Source organism: Papio anubis, chromosome 20, assembly GCF_008728515.1.
Source record: "Papio anubis isolate 15944 chromosome 20, Panubis1.0, whole genome shotgun sequence".
Lineage (NCBI taxonomy): Eukaryota > Metazoa > Chordata > Mammalia > Primates > Cercopithecidae > Papio > Papio anubis.
Window position 1 is genome coordinate 25619756 of NC_044995.1, and position 17558 is coordinate 25637313.

The following is a 17558-nucleotide window of genomic DNA, read 5'->3' on the forward strand; positions in this document are numbered from 1 at the left end:
ATAAAAGAATGGCTACTCCATAGGCAGAGAAGCAGTGTAGGCCACTGGACTAAGGATACTTATAGTTATTTCTTGATTATTTGCTTATTATAGTTATTTCTTCTTTATTTGCTAAATGAGGGGTGGATTATTCATGAGTTTTCCAGGAAAGGGGTGGGTGATTCCCAGAACTGAGGGTTCCTCCCCTTTTTAGACCAGATAGATCAACATCCTGATGCTGCCATGGCATTTGTAAACTGTCATGGCGCTGGTGGGAGTGTCTCTTAGCATGCTAATGCATTATAATTAGTGTATAATGAGCAGTGAGGACAACCAGAGGTCACTCTCGTCACGGGATTTAGCTGGTTTCTTTACTGCATGCTATTTTATCAGCAAAGTCTTCAGGACCTGTATCTTGTGCCAACCTCCTATTCTACGTCATCCTGTGACACAGAATGCCTAACCCCCTGGGAATGCAGCCTAATAGGTCTCAGCCTCGTCACCCAGCCCCTGTTCAAGACGGAGTCGCGCTGGTTCGAACACCTCTGACAGAGGCAGTTGTGGTTTTTGAGAGTGCCCTTACCTTGGATCTGAGGGCCAAAGACCATGGCTCTGGCTTTCTGTAAATGCTCCCTAACTCAGGTGTCTTGGGAAGGCAAACTTGCCCGTGTGCACCTTGAATTCAGCTGAGGTTAGGGAATGCAAACCTCTTGGCGTTGATCCACACTGCTGGGGTTCTGCTCCCTGGGTCTTCTCCCTGGACATGACTTTGCAAGAAACTTTTTCAGCTCAAAACTTTCATTGCACTCTCCTGGATGATGTTAACCATCATATGGTTTTTATAACGTAAAACAGTATGCTAATTTTCAGGCCAGTAAATGCTGTGTCAGAAACACAGTTGGGAGGAGCAGAGGACCTTGCTATGGCTTGCGCAGACTCTGTCCAGCTTTGATAGGACACCTGCCATGCTCCTAGGCTCAGGCCGGACAACCCAGGACACCAGGAAGCTCCCTTTGTACCAAAGACCGAGGAGTTGCAGAGATAGAGACCCCAGGAGGGCAGACTCTTCTTGTGCTGCTTCTAAGACAAAGGGAGAGAGGAAAGATAGACAGTCTCAGCTCAGACCAGAAGGGGCACACGCGTCACATCCTCACCCAGAACATGCATGTATGCCCTGGTCCCCATGTATGACCAAACATGTGCCTGTGCACAGAAAGCACACAAAATTTAATAACCCTGCTTTAGCTACAAATTAATTCAAATCTTGTACTCACATTAAAAATGAACTCTATTTTATGTTGATCATTAACTAAGAATATTTCACACTGGAGATTTGTCATATTAAGGAGAATTGAAACCACTTATATCAATTAAATGTACAGCATTATACTTAATCTCTGCAGAGATTACCAAAATACTCTAAGCATGATTTTACAGAAATGTAAAATATAAATTAGACAGGGGAATATTGGCTTCCACACTCACGCACGCCCCCTGTTCCCACTCCGAATCCCTTCTAAATATGGCTGCCTGCAATTTGATGGGCCTGGGGATGGTGAGCGATATTTCAGGAAGAAATCCTGCCATCCCCAGCACCATAAAAGCAAGGCCAGAGTAATTGCTGGTGCAGATGGGAGAGACACAGTCAGTTTTAGCTTTGGGGGAATTAAAGTACTGGCTGGGAAAGGACAGAGCAATGAAGAAAAGAGGAGTTTTCAAAAAAAAAAAAAAAACTTTGCAGAAGTGCCAGAGAGAAAGAGGGACTCAGGCAGGGCCTTGAACAGGAAGGGCTGAAGCACAGAGCTTTGCCTCACCTGCTCCTGATGAATGCAGAACCACAGGAATCAAAAGCACTGTGGTCTGAGAAGTGACACCTCCTGCATAAGAACCAAGCCTTCCCCACCATAGTGCAGGCGCTTACAGATTTCCCCAGCCTCTGAGAGATGCAACTCAGGCATGGTACCACAGAGACACACTCCATTATTATCTGTTGTGCCAAGAAGATTTTGGCCTAGTTTCTATTTAGCTTTCATTCCGAAATCTAATTTCAGGTCAAGTGTCACCTCCTCCAGGGAGTCTTCCATGATAGTCTACACTGAGTGTGAGCCCCTCCTCATTGTTTCTACCTGACCACACTGCAATCTCTCACATGTTTATGTGCCTGTCTCCTTTGCTAAGCTGCTGGAAGGCAGGGCTAGAGCCTTATTTCTATTCATAACCCCTGGACCTAGTGCAGGCCTTGGAGCAGGGTGGCCAATGTGAAGAAGCAGATTATACCTGCTGTGATGGGTACCGGACCCTCCCTTGAACCTCTCCCCCAGGAGCATCTGAAGGGAGATGCAGCAATGAGCACTAAGGATGCACAGTGCTTCCTCGGGGTGAGGATTGGGGCCCACACAGTAGATAAGGCTGCATGAGAAGTCCCTGAGGCCTGGAGACAAACTCAGTCCCAACCTCACAGACAAGACGCCCATGGTCCTCCCTGGGGTGAGAAGCTCCCTGTGCATCCCCCAACGGGCAGGAGTTCCCAGTGTCTTCAGCCCCTAACTCCAGCCACAGGCAGAAGTGTCATCTTTCAGCATCCCTCTAGGCATCTCCATGATGCTGGAAAATAACAAGGGACAAAGAACAAGAGGACAAGGCCCCTGCCCGGCTGGACTTGCGTTACGTGCCTCTGCGAGGGGGAGGTAATAAACAAGGAAGCGAACTCAGGAGCAAGAACATTGCAGAGAGCTGTCAGTGTTGCCAAGATGCTCAAAAAGGGCCATTGATTAGAGTGACAGGGAGGGAGGAGTACTTTGGCTCTGGGATGAGAAGGGACGTCTCCACTGAGACCTCTCCAGGAGGAGGAAAGAGAGGCACCAGCAAGTGCAGGGGTCCTTGGGGGGCCCACGTTGGCATCGTCTGAAACAAAAGGAATGACCTCAGTGGCTGGAGAGGAAAAGCTAGGGGGTGGTGGGGGGGGGGGTGAGAGGCTGGTGCACTGGAGCTCTGGTGCCAGGGGAGGCAGTTGGTTTGTTCTGAGTGGAAAGGAGTCAGCCTCCCTCTGCAGTTCCCCTGACAGGGGCCCACCATCCTCTCCTGGTTAAGCCAGGGCAGCCAGACCACCAAGTCCTCCCAGGACGAACTGACCCAGGCCAAGGCACAGGCCCAAGAAGGGCTCTAAGTCTCCTCTCCAGGGGCCATCTCTCTACGAAGAAATGCTACCTGCACACTCGCGTTTAAACCTGCATTTACCGGAGACTCCTCCAGTCCAGAGGAGGAAGCTGCCTTAGGACCCTTTTACAAAGACAGCAGGCTTTGATTTGAGGGTGAAGGCTAGACACTGACCTGGGTGTGGAAAGAGGAGAGCGGGGGAAAGGATGCTCATGCCAGAACCCCTGATCTCCCTGAGTCCTTGGCTTTAAGCCCCTGGCGTCCTCTTCCTCTTCACAGACTAGTTGGCCTATGTCAGTCTCTGCTGGTGGCTGGGTGAAGATGGACAAGTGGCCACCATTCTCAGGTAAAGGCCGTTAGCTCACCAACCTGTATATCATTGCTAGTGAGACCAAAGTGGGGACTTCGAGGATATTTATTCACCTGTGCCACTGCATCTATTAGATGCTGCAATACGTACTTCATTTATTTGTGTTACCAGAAAGATGCAACATAGGTGAGTCTATGCCACAAAATTGGTATATTTCAGTTTAGATTTTTTATGTTTTTTTTTTTTAACTGGAAAAATTCTCTTGCACCAGGTTACTGCGATTGTTACCAAAAAATACATGTATGCATTTCTTAAATGGTATATTACAAGATAATCGTCCACAAAATAGAAAAATCTGCATTTTCTATGCATAACATCGGGCTATTATTTCATTTTCAGGGTTTGTGCTTTTGAGCCCATAGATTCAGCAGTAAATGACGTTTAGGGACAAACAGGTGATTTGGGTAAGAGGCTTCGACAGCGTTTGTGTGAAGGCAGCGGTTTCTGTAGAAACCTTTCCTCCCTTTGTCCTCTCCTATCTGCAGGGTATTGACAGCCCTGACAAGACTTTGATTATCTAGTCAGCATGAGCCCGAGACTTGTCACTTGTCAGGTTTGAGCTGACAGTCCCAACGCTGATGAAACAATTGGAAGGAGATTGGCTGTGCGTGAGGAGAGTTGGGGTCAGCCGCCCAAAGTTTTCTCCGCATGGTGAGGAGGGGAGTCCTAACCCTTTTTGATGGTGCAAAGAAGTCTCGACTGAAGGAGGTGGAAGGGGTTCCAGCCATCTCCCAGCTGCATGGGGACCAGGACACCGGCTAAGCAGGATTTCTTCCCCTACCACGCCCCCAGCGGTGATGGCAGGCAATGCAGCAGGATTGCAGGAGCCGCTGCTCCTCCACCCTCTCCTCACTTCGGAGGAGGTAGGTTATTTCCAAGTCCAGCCTAAAGCTGATATTAGATTTCCCTTCATTAGGAAGAGAAAATGAGGCAGAGAGTTCGCAGTTGGCTTCAGCTGATGTAAGAGGAGTGAGGCCATGAAAGAGCGCAGTGTTTATTGGTTTCTAGCAAAGCACAGCGTAATCCCTTTCTTAGTGCAAGGCACCCTCCACGCTGGATCACCTGGTCACAACCATTCACCATGGCCTCCGACTCAGCTGTGTTCCTGCTACATTTTGCAGGCAGAGAAACCAAGGCTTGTGCAGCAGGAGGAGGAGGGTTAGGTGCTTGTCAGTGTCACTTAGTAATGAGACCAGCCATCAACCCCAACACTCCACACATCTTGATTCTGTGCCCTTCACTAGCTCCCCTTTAACCAGGAATCACAACCTGAGAAATTTGGCTCGATGGCATGCATTTTTGGATGCAATGGCGGACAATTTTTCGACGGTGTGTATTTCGAGGGTGTGTGCTTATTCCAGTCTCTAGCTCTCCCTAAGGGGCACTTGTCAGCATCTGTTCTCTGTCCCCTAGTGCCTTAGAGTTGGTGAATCTTCTGTAAGTCAAATATCGGAATGCCCTGACCCCAATCCAGCTCCAGCAGCAAAGGGGCCATAGCCAAGGCTTTTGGTACAAGAAAGAGGGTTTTACTAAATGCTTAGGTGGCAAGGCCACCTTGATCTGTTGAAAGCAAAACCACTAGCTGATAGAAAAGGCATGTGCCTTTGCTATAAAGCACATGCCACCGCATCTCTGACTGCCTCAGGCTTCTCTCCCAGAATGCAGACCTGCTCCAACAAAGACGTCTCTACAGGCTCCATGCAACCTCCCCTTTGGAAACCTTCCCAGAAACTCCTGCCTTTCCCAATAACCCACCATTGCATCCTCTGGACCCAGGGATCACAGACTAATCCATGCTTTAAAGGAAGACGTGCTCTGAGGAGATCACTGGGAGTGGCTCCCAGGCACAGAGAGCCCAAAGGTGAGTCCCGTCCTGGGGAGCTGATGAACCAGCAGTGAGAGGAGGCCAGGGGCCAGGCTGGGGAGAAGGAACCCTTACCCTCCTGGCCCGCACCTGTCTGGGATTCTCTGCCCCCTATTTCCTGGGCATAAGTCTTAGTTCCTTCTCTAAACAGTTTGCTTTTGGAAGGCAAAGGCTTGTCTTAACCTTCTCTCTCTTTCACAGCTAATCCACTCACAGCTCATGCTGCACAAATGGTCACTGAAAGCCTCAGTCTTCTGGAGGACAGGACAAAGATTCGTATGTAAACTTGAAGACAGGTTGAATTCTTTGAACTCTTATAGAATGTTGAATTTCCCAAGCAAGTGAGCTTCTTTTTTTTTTTTTTTTTTTTTTTTCTTTTTGAGACAGGATCTCACATTGTCACCCAGGCTGGAGTGCAGTGGTGTGATCTTGGCTCACTGCAGTCTCTACCTCCTGGGCTCAAAGGATACTCCCCTTCAGCTTCCCGAGTAGCTGGGACTACAGGGATGCACCACCAAACCCAGCTAATGTTTGTATTTTTCTAGTAGAGATGTGGTTTCACCATGTTGTCCAAGCTGGTCTCAAGCTCCTGGTTATCCGCCCGCCTCAGCCTCCCAAAGTGCTGGGATTACAGGCATGAGCCACTGTGCCCAGCCACTTTATATATATATATATATATAGTGTGTGTGTGTGTGTGTGTATATATATATATATATAAAATGTGTGTGTGTATATATATATCAAACAACAGAATCTATACATGTTGCCCACCTCTGCAAATCTATTTCTCCTTCCTAAAAAGAGTCTACTGGAATCAGTTTGGGGTGTAGACTCTTAGGCCTTTTGTAATCATTTACAAATATATGAAAATATGTGTTCTTATAGAAAATACAAAATCATTTATTTATTCTTTATTTCTTTTAACATAAACTTCACGAAACCGGTGTAGCTATCCACAGCATGCTGTTTTTCACTTGCCGTATACATTGAAGCCATATCCGTATTAATACATATAGATTTATCTCATTCTTTCTAATTACTGCATAAGATTCTTTAGTATGGCTACATTCAGTTTTATTTGTTCCCATATGAATGGACATGTAAACTGTTTTCAATTTTTCACTATTACAAAAATGTTGCAATAAATATTCTTGTATCTGCCTTCATGTGTCCAAGAAAGTACAAGGAAGATACGCCAAGAAGTCAATTTGCTAGATTACAAAGTAATACGTATATTTAACTTTAAAATCTACTTTCACTTCCTCTTCTAACACAGGGATCTCCAATGAGAGTCTCCACTCTCCCCAAGAGGGGCTAAAGCACCTTTTTAACCAAGCCCGACAGACTGGCTTTAGAACTGAAGTTAGAGGACACCACACCCCCCTCAAATAGAAGTAGCATCACTGTGTGTGGGAGAAACAAAGGATCTTTTATGACAGCAGAGAATGTCTCTGGGAAAGGCAAGACTGAAGTCCAGGAGCATACAGCTACTAAGACATTAGATTATGGCAGAAAACCTAAGAGCATCCGTCCTACCCCACACAGTAGGGGTGAATTGTCTGAGGCCAGACTGGAGGAAAGGTTCCGTTTGGTCAAGGTCTACTCAGACCACCTAGAGCCTGGCACAACATGGAGGGCACTGTGAGTGCAGGAAGGACTTGATGACAGGCACACATCCTGGCTGAGGTCTAGCGCTAACCTTCTCAATGAGGAGCCATTCGTTTGCAAATCGTTTTAAGACATACCTTCACGGAGCTTACATTCCACTGTGGAACACTAACAATATAGTTTGTGATAAGTAGTGATTAATAGAACTGCCTCTCTATCTGGACTAGTCCAGGACTGGGTTTTTCAGTAGATTAAGGATTATCATATAGGGAGGCAGCAGCATTGCTCCATAGACGTGGCACCTGACCATAAAACTAGAGCCAAAGGTAGAGTCCCAGGAAGGCTGAGTTCAGATTCCACCCCCATGTAGAGACAGGTTGAAAAGCAAATATGAACGCAAGGGGCCCATCTTCCCGGCAAACCCCACGTGCTGCCAACAGAGACTTTCATCGATCAAAATCCTTTCTGGATACAACTTGCTGTGCCATGGGCAGCTCTGCTGCCTGCAAGAACATCCCCTCGTCGCCTGAATTCCCAAGTTTCCTTGCACTCTGGGAGGACTGGCAATCAGAATTCCCTTAATCCATACTTATCCCAGGCATCTGACCAGCAAGTGTCCCAAAGATTAACTATGTCTGACTATGCATGTCAATGAGGGAAAAAATTAATGCCTCGTTAAGATCCAAAGCAACGAAAATCCACAGCACCCAGACGTTGAATATTGGGCCGAATGACAGCACCCTCCCTTCAGCTCAGCTGTACATGTGACTTTGACTATGTTGACACAACTTTGGTGCTGAGACACAATGTGTTTGCTGTGCAGACATGGTCGCAAGCAAAACAATGAGCAGGTGTTTGTTGTATGTGTTCGTGTGCTTATACATACACACATATACACCACGTGATGCGTGTGCACATATATACATTATGTATTTCACAATTATAGATATAGTGTGTGTGTCACAAGAACTCTTGTTGAAACAAAGAAGATAGAAGCAGACTTGTTCTAGCTAGGAAGGAACAGAGGGCTGGGTGAGGTGCTCTTGACTTCCGCTTCTTTTTCTTTTATAACCCAGGCTGGAGTGCAGTGTTGCGATCTTGGCTCACTGCAATCTCTACCTCCTAGGCTCAAAAGATCCTCCCCTGCAGCCTCCCGAGTAGCTGGGACTACAGGGACGCACCACCACACCCAGCTAATTTTTGTATTTTTCTAGTACAGACATGGTTTCACCATGTTGTCCAAGCTGGTCTCAAGCTCCCGGTGATCCACCCACCTTGGCCTCCCAAAGTGCTGGGATGACAGGCGTGAGCCACCGCGCCCAGTCACTGGAGTGCAGTGGCACAGTCATAGCTCACTGCAGCCTTGAACTCCTGGGCTCAAACAATCCTCCTGTCTCAGCCTCCCAAGTTGCAGGGACTACAGGCATAAGCCGCCATGCTCAGTTAATCAAAAAAAAAAAAATTAATAGAGACAGAGTCTCATTATGTTGCACAGGCTGGCCTCAAACTCCTGGCCTCCAGAGACCCTTCCCCCTCAGCTTTCCTAAGTGTTGGGATGACAATCGTGAGCCCCTGCGCTCAACCTCCTTCCACTTCTAGTATGATGCTCTCTGAGTTCCCCCAGAGAGACCACACAACTCCAGGATCAGAGCACACAGACTGCTGACCATGCCAGTGGAGTTCACCTCCTGGCCTGTGGAGGGGAAGGTGGCCAGTGAAGAGTGGCCTGGGAAGGCCCCACAGCTGTGGCAGATTCAAGTTTCACAAAGCCATGGCACTCCCCAGGCATCTTCAGTCCCTCAGTCACCTCAACTCCTCAATCTACCTGCCCATCAGTCCTAAGGAGTGCCAGGTTTTCAGTGTCCTCCTAGTGGTGGAGGGCTTGCTGCCCATTGACCTCAGTTTTCCTCTGGTGTTGAGAAGGAAGAGGTCTCCATGTTCTGATACAGAGAGACCTGGGAAAGACCAGTCTGTTCAGAGCCTGGGACGACTCCCATGGACCCAGGGACTGGTAGGCTAAGAGTGTGAGAGAAACACATGGCAGAAATATGACTGCAGTTACACTACGCTGTCTGTTGTCCTCAGCCCCTGCCTCTGACTCCCTCAAACACAAGGAGTGCAGTACAAGGCCCCATACTAGGCACTGGGAGAAAATTGGTGAGAAAATTCTGGCCCTTGTCACCAGAAATTCTAAGTAAGTTAGACCATTAACCAAACACAGCATGACGGAATTGGGTGGAAAAAGAGCTGATGTTCTGAGATGCAACTGGGATAGTGAGGCATTCCAAGAAGGCTTCCTGGAGGGAGTGTCATCTAAGCTGACACCTGAAAGATGAGCAAGTGTCAGGCAGGTGAAGAAATGATAGGTAAGGGAGAGAAGGGGAGAATAGGGCCAGAAAAGGGACCCTGCAAGTTGGGAGCCTAATCTTGTCATCATCAAGCCACACTCAAGCACATATGGAGCACAAGTGGTTTACCTGGTATCCCGCATAGAAATGGGAAGAATAGCCCTGACCACCTGCAGCGAGCTCCTAATCAGCTAAGGAAAATGCTTCCCATAACGAGAGGTGAAGAGGCTGGGCATAGTGGCTCATGCTTGCAATTCCAGCACTTTGGGAGGCTGAAGCAAGTGGATCACCTGAGGTCAGGAGTTTGAGACCAGCCTGGACAACATGGTGAAACCCCATCTCTGCTAAAAATACAAAAAGTAACTGGGCGTGGTGGTGCACGCCTGTAATCCAAGCTACTTGGGAGGCTGAGGCAGGAGAATCGGTTGAACCTGGGAGGCGGAGGTTGCAGTGAGCTGAGATTGTGTCCCTGCACTCCAGTCTGTGCGACAGAGTGAGACTCTGTCTCCAAAAAAAAAAAAACAAAAAACAAAAAAAAACAAAGAGAGGAGAAGAGTTAAGAGGGCTGTCTTTCTGCCTTGAAACTTCTCAAAAGCATGAATGAAGCCGCCTTGCCTTTTGTTTCCAGTGGAAAACCAGAGGTACCACCACCACCAACCCCTGCTTTTGCCGCACCTGGATCCATTGCTGCTGCTTTTCAAACACCTCCACTGCCCTGGGAGGAGCCCATTGAGCAGCTGACTTTCCTGGGAGAGATCCGCTGGTTCCTGCTCCACCACACTGACCATGCCTCCTCTTCCCTGCCCAGACCTCCTCTAACCTTACTTGAGGATGGTGAGGAAGCAGATAGAGGACTCAAAAGCAAGACCAGAAAGGGGCTGGCACCCCCGTTTTCTAGAATTGAGATCCTCCAGATAACACACAATGATCGTGGAAAGAACTGGCAAATTAAAGATGGTTGGTATTGATTCCAAAAATACTTTTGCTTTCAGCAAAATACATCTTTAATTACTTTTCTACTAGCTGTCATTTTTCATAAAGCAGTCTAGACGACTCGTGCCAAATCCTGCAAAGACTGTTTTCAATGAAATGCCTTTTCTTAATATCAAAGATCAGAGAGGGGTTGAAAAATCCCTTCATACATGAAGTTTAACAAATGCATAGAAAACTTGTCACACATGCAGGATGGACAGACTCCTATGCTCCCATTGTCATAAACAAGTGGTGAAGACGCTACCTGCAATTTTCTTTTGCCATCTTCTCATCTCCTGTGAGCTCTTCCATGTGATGGTCTGGGCAAAATATATACATTTCTATGCAAATAGTATGCATGTTATTTTTGCTTTTTCGCTTTTGTTGGTAATGTGTTATCCATAGATTGAAACTCCCTTTCCCCCAAGCAGTTTAATACAAAGACCAAGATAACACCTTTACATGTACATGTACACATACGGTTGTAGAAAATATATAATACTGGACCAGTTCTTTGTTTATCTTTATTTATCAGAAGTAAGCTGAAACACAGCAAGGCAAAGAAAATAATTTGAACATGTTCCCCCTTATAAGTTTGATTAGAAATGACAAAGACAAGTTGAGAATTAGGAAAAGGAACAGTAGCAAAAATGCAGATTTAGCTCTCAGCATCAGAATCAATGTCCAACTCTAAAATTGATATAATTGACTGTTAATTAATTCCCTTGATATTTTCATTAACACTTGGGAGTAACAAGTATTCTGTGTAGCATTTCTGAATTATTCAAGAGGCCCTCAGATTCCCCAGCAAAGGTGACACTTGATTGATGCCACTCTCAAGAAAGGAGTTAAACTCAAGGTTTATTTCCATCTGGCTGCACCTTAGTAGGTAAAGAATTGGCAACAAAAGGGAGGGGTGCAGCCGGCAGGGCAGAGGTGTCTCACGTGAGGCTGCAGCTCCCTGCTCCAACCCCTTTCTCTGCTTCTTGCTTCCACAGGCACTCAGCACTCTGGGTGGTAGGTCTGGGACCCCATCTTTAAATCTTCAGGATCCAGGACCTCCAATGATTACAAAGATTGGCAAGAAATCCTCACCAAATTATGGCTGCAAAATGCGTCCAAACCACCACAATTTCTAAATGTTAAAAGCTTAGAAACTCAAGTCTTGGAGAAGAGAGAAGTAAGATAAAGTTGAGACTTTGGAAATCTCAGGGCAGCCCAGCAAATATCCCTGCAGTGTGGACAGGAGCTCTCCCTGAAGCCATCATCCTCCCAGGCCACTCCCTGCCTCAGCCCCTCCCACATCTTCCTTGGGCACCAGCCTAAGGTGATCACTGGCCCAGCCCACCACGTGAGTGTGGCATGTATGTGTGTTCAGTCCTCTCTCACCCACATCCGCTTTTCATCCCCCACTGCCTGTGAGCTCCTAGAGCACCCTCTGCCTGACCTGAATGAACATCAAGGGACCAAGCCATGACTGTATTTAATTCTGTTTGGCTCACTTCCATGAACATGTTATACCTCCGGCCAAGGTGAACCGTTTGTTCCTCACATTCAGGAGGAGTAAGAGCATGGGTGGCCAGGGAATAGAGCTGACCTTCCAGCCCTGAACACAGCTTCCAGGGAACGGATTATGGGCCAGTGAGACCCAGGTGGACAATCACTTTATCTCACTCCAGTCTGACAATTCCCTTCTGTGTATGGGCCACAGAAGAGCACCCCAACTTCCAGCAGACAACGTCTAACTGCCCTCAGCAAGTCATACAGGGCCACTGGGCCCGCCTCAGGCTCCCAGAACCCAGGACTTAGGGTCCTATTCAAACCAACTCCAGCTGCCAATGATGACCTGGGGTATCATGGGCAAGACCACAGCTCCCACCATTGCCTGTCCTTTTCTTCCAACTGAAACAAAGATACTTATTTGTGATGTGAAACCTGGGACAACAACCTCCTATGTCTGGCCATTTCAAACAAAAAGGCATATTAGTCTCTGCACTATAAAAAATAATACAAATTGTCTTAAGGACAAAATAAAGAAAATGTCACGGGGATATGAGAATGATTGATGGGGCATGACCTTCAATATGTCGAGGTCCCTTCAAAAGAGTTTCAGTTTGTGATTTAGGGTAGAGCCCTAGTGTATGCTCCTCTATGCTTGGAGACCCAAATTCATTCAGCAACATAGGGGTTGTATCCTTCAAACTGGCAGATGATCTGGCTGCAGTGCCCCTGCCTGGAACCTTTTTGGAGTTCCTTGAATCAGTCTGTTTTCATGCTGCTGAAAAAGACATACCTGAGACTGGGTAATTTATAAAGAAAAAGAGGTTTAATGGACTCACAGTTCCACATGGCTGGGAGGCCTCACAATCATGGTGGAAGGCAAAAGGCACTTCTAACAAGGCACCTGGTAAGAGATAATGCAAGCCAAGTAAAAGCAGAAACCCCATATGAAACCATCCGATCTCGTGAGACTTATTCACTACCATGAGAACAGTGTGGGGGGAACCTCCCCCATGATTCAATTATCTCCCTCCAGGTCCCTCCCACAACACGTGGGATTATGGGAGCTACAATTCAAGATGAGATTTGGATGGGGATACAGCCAAACTGTATCACCCCTGGAAGGGCAAAGAATTCAGAGAGGGGCCCGGCCTCTCTTCCCCTTATGACATTTCCCAGTCAACAGATGCTAGAGAAGGAGGGCAGAGGGGTAGGACTGTTTCGCTAGAAAAAGAAATCACATTCTGTGATCTCTATTGTTTATTGGAACTTAAAAAATAAGTTTTAAAAAAAGGACTCTACAAAATAAACTGAATAAAGTCAAATGAAATTCAGTTCGAGCTTAGGAAGTGCTTGTAAGTAAACGTCATCAACCCTCCTTTGACAAGTGGCTTTCCATCACCCGGCAGCCCCAGCGGTGGCCTCGGGATGGTGGCCTGATTGTCAGCTGACAGATGAGGGACGGATCTGCTTGTCGAGAAGCCAGCGGATTGCCCTCGAGTTGTTTGTAATGACAGGAGACAAAGAATGGCTGCTCAGAGTGATCTCTTGTTTTACAAGCTCGGCATCAGGAGAGAGCCTGGTCCTGGAGCCCACTTGGGGGAATGGCCCTAACTGGACGCAGCCTCCTTGGGCCACACTCCACCTTTGGCAATTTACACACCAGGCCGGCTCGCTCCCTGTCATCTGCGTTCCAATAAATACTGTAGTAAAAATGATAAATCCTTTCTGCCTTATGAGTCACCGCGCTCCCTGCTCTGAGATTTCTGTCTTTTATTGTCGCTCTGAAACCATTTCCAATCATTTTTTGCATTTGATCTTGATTGTCTTAAAAAATTAATCAGACACATGTTCACTATGTTTTTTATCCAACTGTCTCCAGAATGTTTTTTGACAATTTAGAAAAATGTTTTGAAAAATAGTAACGGGAAATATTTAAGTAATTATGATCCTCACATTGCGAGGCCAAGTGAAGTAAACTAATGCAATGGAAACATGTTTTACAGATTTGTTTAATTATTTTTAAGTACAATGAAACTGCAGTGCTCTGGGGGAAAGATTTATAATCTGGGCCTTCTCTGACACTTACCTCTTTAGGGACTGCATGCCTCACCAAAGGGACAATGGCTGGGCCAAAGGATCTGCTTGGGTTGGATCAGAGCCGTCCCCACCCTATAACTTCCATCAGCCCTCCCTGAGCCTCCTTAAATAAACATACAATCAAAGTCAAAACCATATGCTTGTTATGCAGAAGCATCTTGAAGACATCTCAGAACCAGACTGTCATCCCAAGGACCTCCCAAACAGAGGTCCTGGCACTGCCATTGCAAAGGTGGAGCTGTGTTTATGGTTTGCTTGTGCCCTTCCAAAGAACCAGCCCACCCAGAGTAAGCAGCCCCGCCATGAGCTCGTGCCACCCTGTCTTTGGGGAAGGGACTTAATATGGGTACAAAACAACGTGGCTACAGCCAAGGCTGCATTTCGCCAAATCCTAGGACCCAAGTAGGGAACAAAGAGGCTTGTTCTTATTCAGGATTGTACTTGGAGTGTTTACCAAATAGGTTTGAGAAAACAGAAGGATTCACATAATGAAAGACTCACTTCCTATTAACTAACAGGTGTGCTACAGTCCAATTCTGACACTAACTGCCTGGAGTTAGTGTAGACCCCACAGGCTAAATAAGACTGCCCTCACTTTAGATACGTGCTGCAAATTCAGAGGTCCCCAGAGCACCCGCACTTCTGACCAACTGGTACCAAGTCTGAAGGAGACCTACAACTCCCTTCAGGTTCAATAACGCTCTAGAATTACTCCCAGAACTTAGGAAATCACTATGCTTATGATTATGTTTTATTACAAAAGATAATAACCAGGACCAGCCAAATAAAGAGATACATACAGCGATATCTTCGTTAGTCCCAAACACAGTTTCCAGACCCACTCCCCATGGAATCGGGATGTATCACCATCCTAATATACCAATGTTTTCACCAGCCAGGAAGCGCCACTGAGATTCAGTGTCTGAAGTTTTTATTGGGATTTCATAATGTAGGGCTCATGGATTAAATCATTGACCAGGTGATTGAACTCAATCACCAACTCCTCCCCGGAGGTCCAGCTGGCTCAAAGACCATCATGGGCCTTCCTGGTGACTGACTAGCCCCTATCCTGAGTTATCTCATTGGCATGAACTCCAGTGAGACCCAAGAGCTCATGAAGAACAAAGGCACTCTCCTATTTCTTGGAAAATTCCAAGGATGTGGAGTCTGTATCCCCAGAACCAGGGACAGAAGCCAGTCAAATTCTTTATTATGCAATAATATCAAACTCTGAGATTCCCTGGGCTGTCACTTCTTCTTGTAGATCTGACTACCCTTGACTCCAATTTCCACCCTACCCCCATTTTCCCAGTCTCTGAAATTCCAAAACACACTCCATGATCTGTGGGAGCTTCCAGGAGCTCGCCCTCTCCTCTGATCTGTGCTAGTTTCCTGTTTCTGTTTGAGTCAAACCTGAGTTGAAACATGACTTTATGTACGGTTTCCGCCTCCACTCCACTCTTACTAGGCGTTTTATTCGTTTAGTCCCATTTACTGAGGACTCAGGGTCATGATGAGGGATCATTACAAGCAGCACCTTGTCTTCCACATCCACCCCATTCCATTCACTGCATTTGCTCTTGAGGGCACAGACTTTTCCCTGTACCACTTACAGCAGCTTCACAGCCATCTCTGATTCTCTGCAGGTCTTTGGGGTTTTGCCCTTGAGGCCACACAACCAATCAATATTTTTCTTCTAATTAATACAGAGCTCTCCCCTTCAGACAGAATGCTTCTGAACCCTCTCACTCCATTTCTTACAAGTCTCTCATGACAGCCTTTACACTGCAACTGGATACATAAACAATCTGCATTTGGGACCTGCCACCCAAGAAGGCGAAAAGTGTGTCACAAAAGCAGGTATGTTACTATTCACGTGTTTGGCCACCGCACCTTTTTGGAGCCTGAATGTGAGAGATGATGGGGATCCTGAATGAACCTCAGACCAGAGACAAGAATTCCTGAACCAGCTCTTAGAATAGTTTGCTTGTGCAGCCCTGCTGGTGGAGAAGCCCTGGGGATGAGGAGAAGCAGCTCAGGATGCCATGTTCAAATCCAGAGGGTTGGTCTGTGAGCCTCACCAGGGTTGGGCATGTTCCCCCACAGGCTTCTTCAGACCTTTAATGCTACAGCTCTCTGCAGGGCCTGGAAAACACTGACATCTCCTCCTCCCCTCCTGCTTTTCTCCCCCTAGAGGGCCCTCAGTTGGGCACATGGCTCCCTAGGCTCTGCAGGGAGCAAGGCAGGCCAGGACCTCCCCTTCCTGGGCCCAAAGCTACTCTCCCCTAGGGCCTCAAACTTGCTTTCCTACTCCCAAGGGACGGCCCATTGCAGGGTGACCTCCAGAGACTCAGCAAACTTACAAGGGGGAAAAACACAGCCTGATACTTTAAGAAATGTACTCCAGAGCCTTTTTGACTTTTAATTTTTTATTGCTGTTTCTGTCACTTCAACAGGTTTCAAAGCTGTGGCTCTAGAACAAGGTGCTGCCAAGGAGTTCATTTATGATAACACCAATGAGGATAAAACCTCCATCATTTAAGCCTCTGCTCAGCTACTGGGGATGAAGCTCTGTACCAGGCCTTTTACCTCTGCTATAATATTTCATCTTTGCAATAGGTCTCCAACGGCTGGGCAAGGGGAGAGAAAGGTAACCCCATTTACAGTGGAGAAACTAAGGCTCAGAGAGGACCAGCACTTCTCCAGAGGACCATAGTCCCTTAGCTGCAAATCTCTGGTGCTTTCGTTTAACTACTTGAGGCTCTATGGGCTGGAGGAGTCTGCAGGGGGTTTCAGGTAGACCCTCCCTCAGCCAGGCAGGGAAAGCATCCTGTACTTGTGTCTCATGGGGGCGATTTTCTTTATCCAGTAGAACAGCAGCTAAGTCTAGTGGATCAGTGGCTTTGCAACTCTCCACTATCAAAAGGTCAAGTTTATCCCAGGACAGCTTCTCATTTCCTGGGGTGTCCAGACCCAGCTTTGTCCACAAAAGCTCACAGAATCTCCCTTGTAGCAGAAGAATGTCAGTGTAGACAGTGTGAGTAGAAAGTGGAGGTCTGCATTTCCTGGCTACCGGTTTTATTGGATTAGATCATGACTGGTTCTAGTAGGACGGCTTTGGGGCAGAGGGATATTTTCATATTTTTCATTTCCTTCCTTCCTTCTTTCCTTCCTTCTTTCCTTTCTTCCTTCTTTCCTGCCTCTTTTTTTTTCTTTTCAGACAGAGTCTTGCCCTGTCACTCAGGCTGGAGTGCAGTGGCGCAATCTCGGCTCACTGCAACCTCTGTCTCCTGGGTTCAAGTGATTATCATGCCTCAGCTTCCCAGGCTGGGATTACAGGCATGTCCCAACACACCCAACTAATTTTTGTATTTTTAATAGACAATGGGTTTCACCATATTGGCCAGGCTGGTCTCAAACTCCTGACGTCAAATGATCTGCCCACCTCGGCCTCCCAAAGTGCTGGGATTACAATAGTGAGTCACCGTGCCCACCCTCATATTTTTTCAGTTTGAGGTCTTAAGCAAACAGAAGAGAAGCACGTCCCTGCAAACCATTCAGCACGATTCCGTAGGGCACCCGAAATAAAGGACCAAGGGAAAGCCCAAGTTCCACAGTAGGAAATCTGAGACTGCCCTCATGGGAGAGAGGGCTCTAGCAG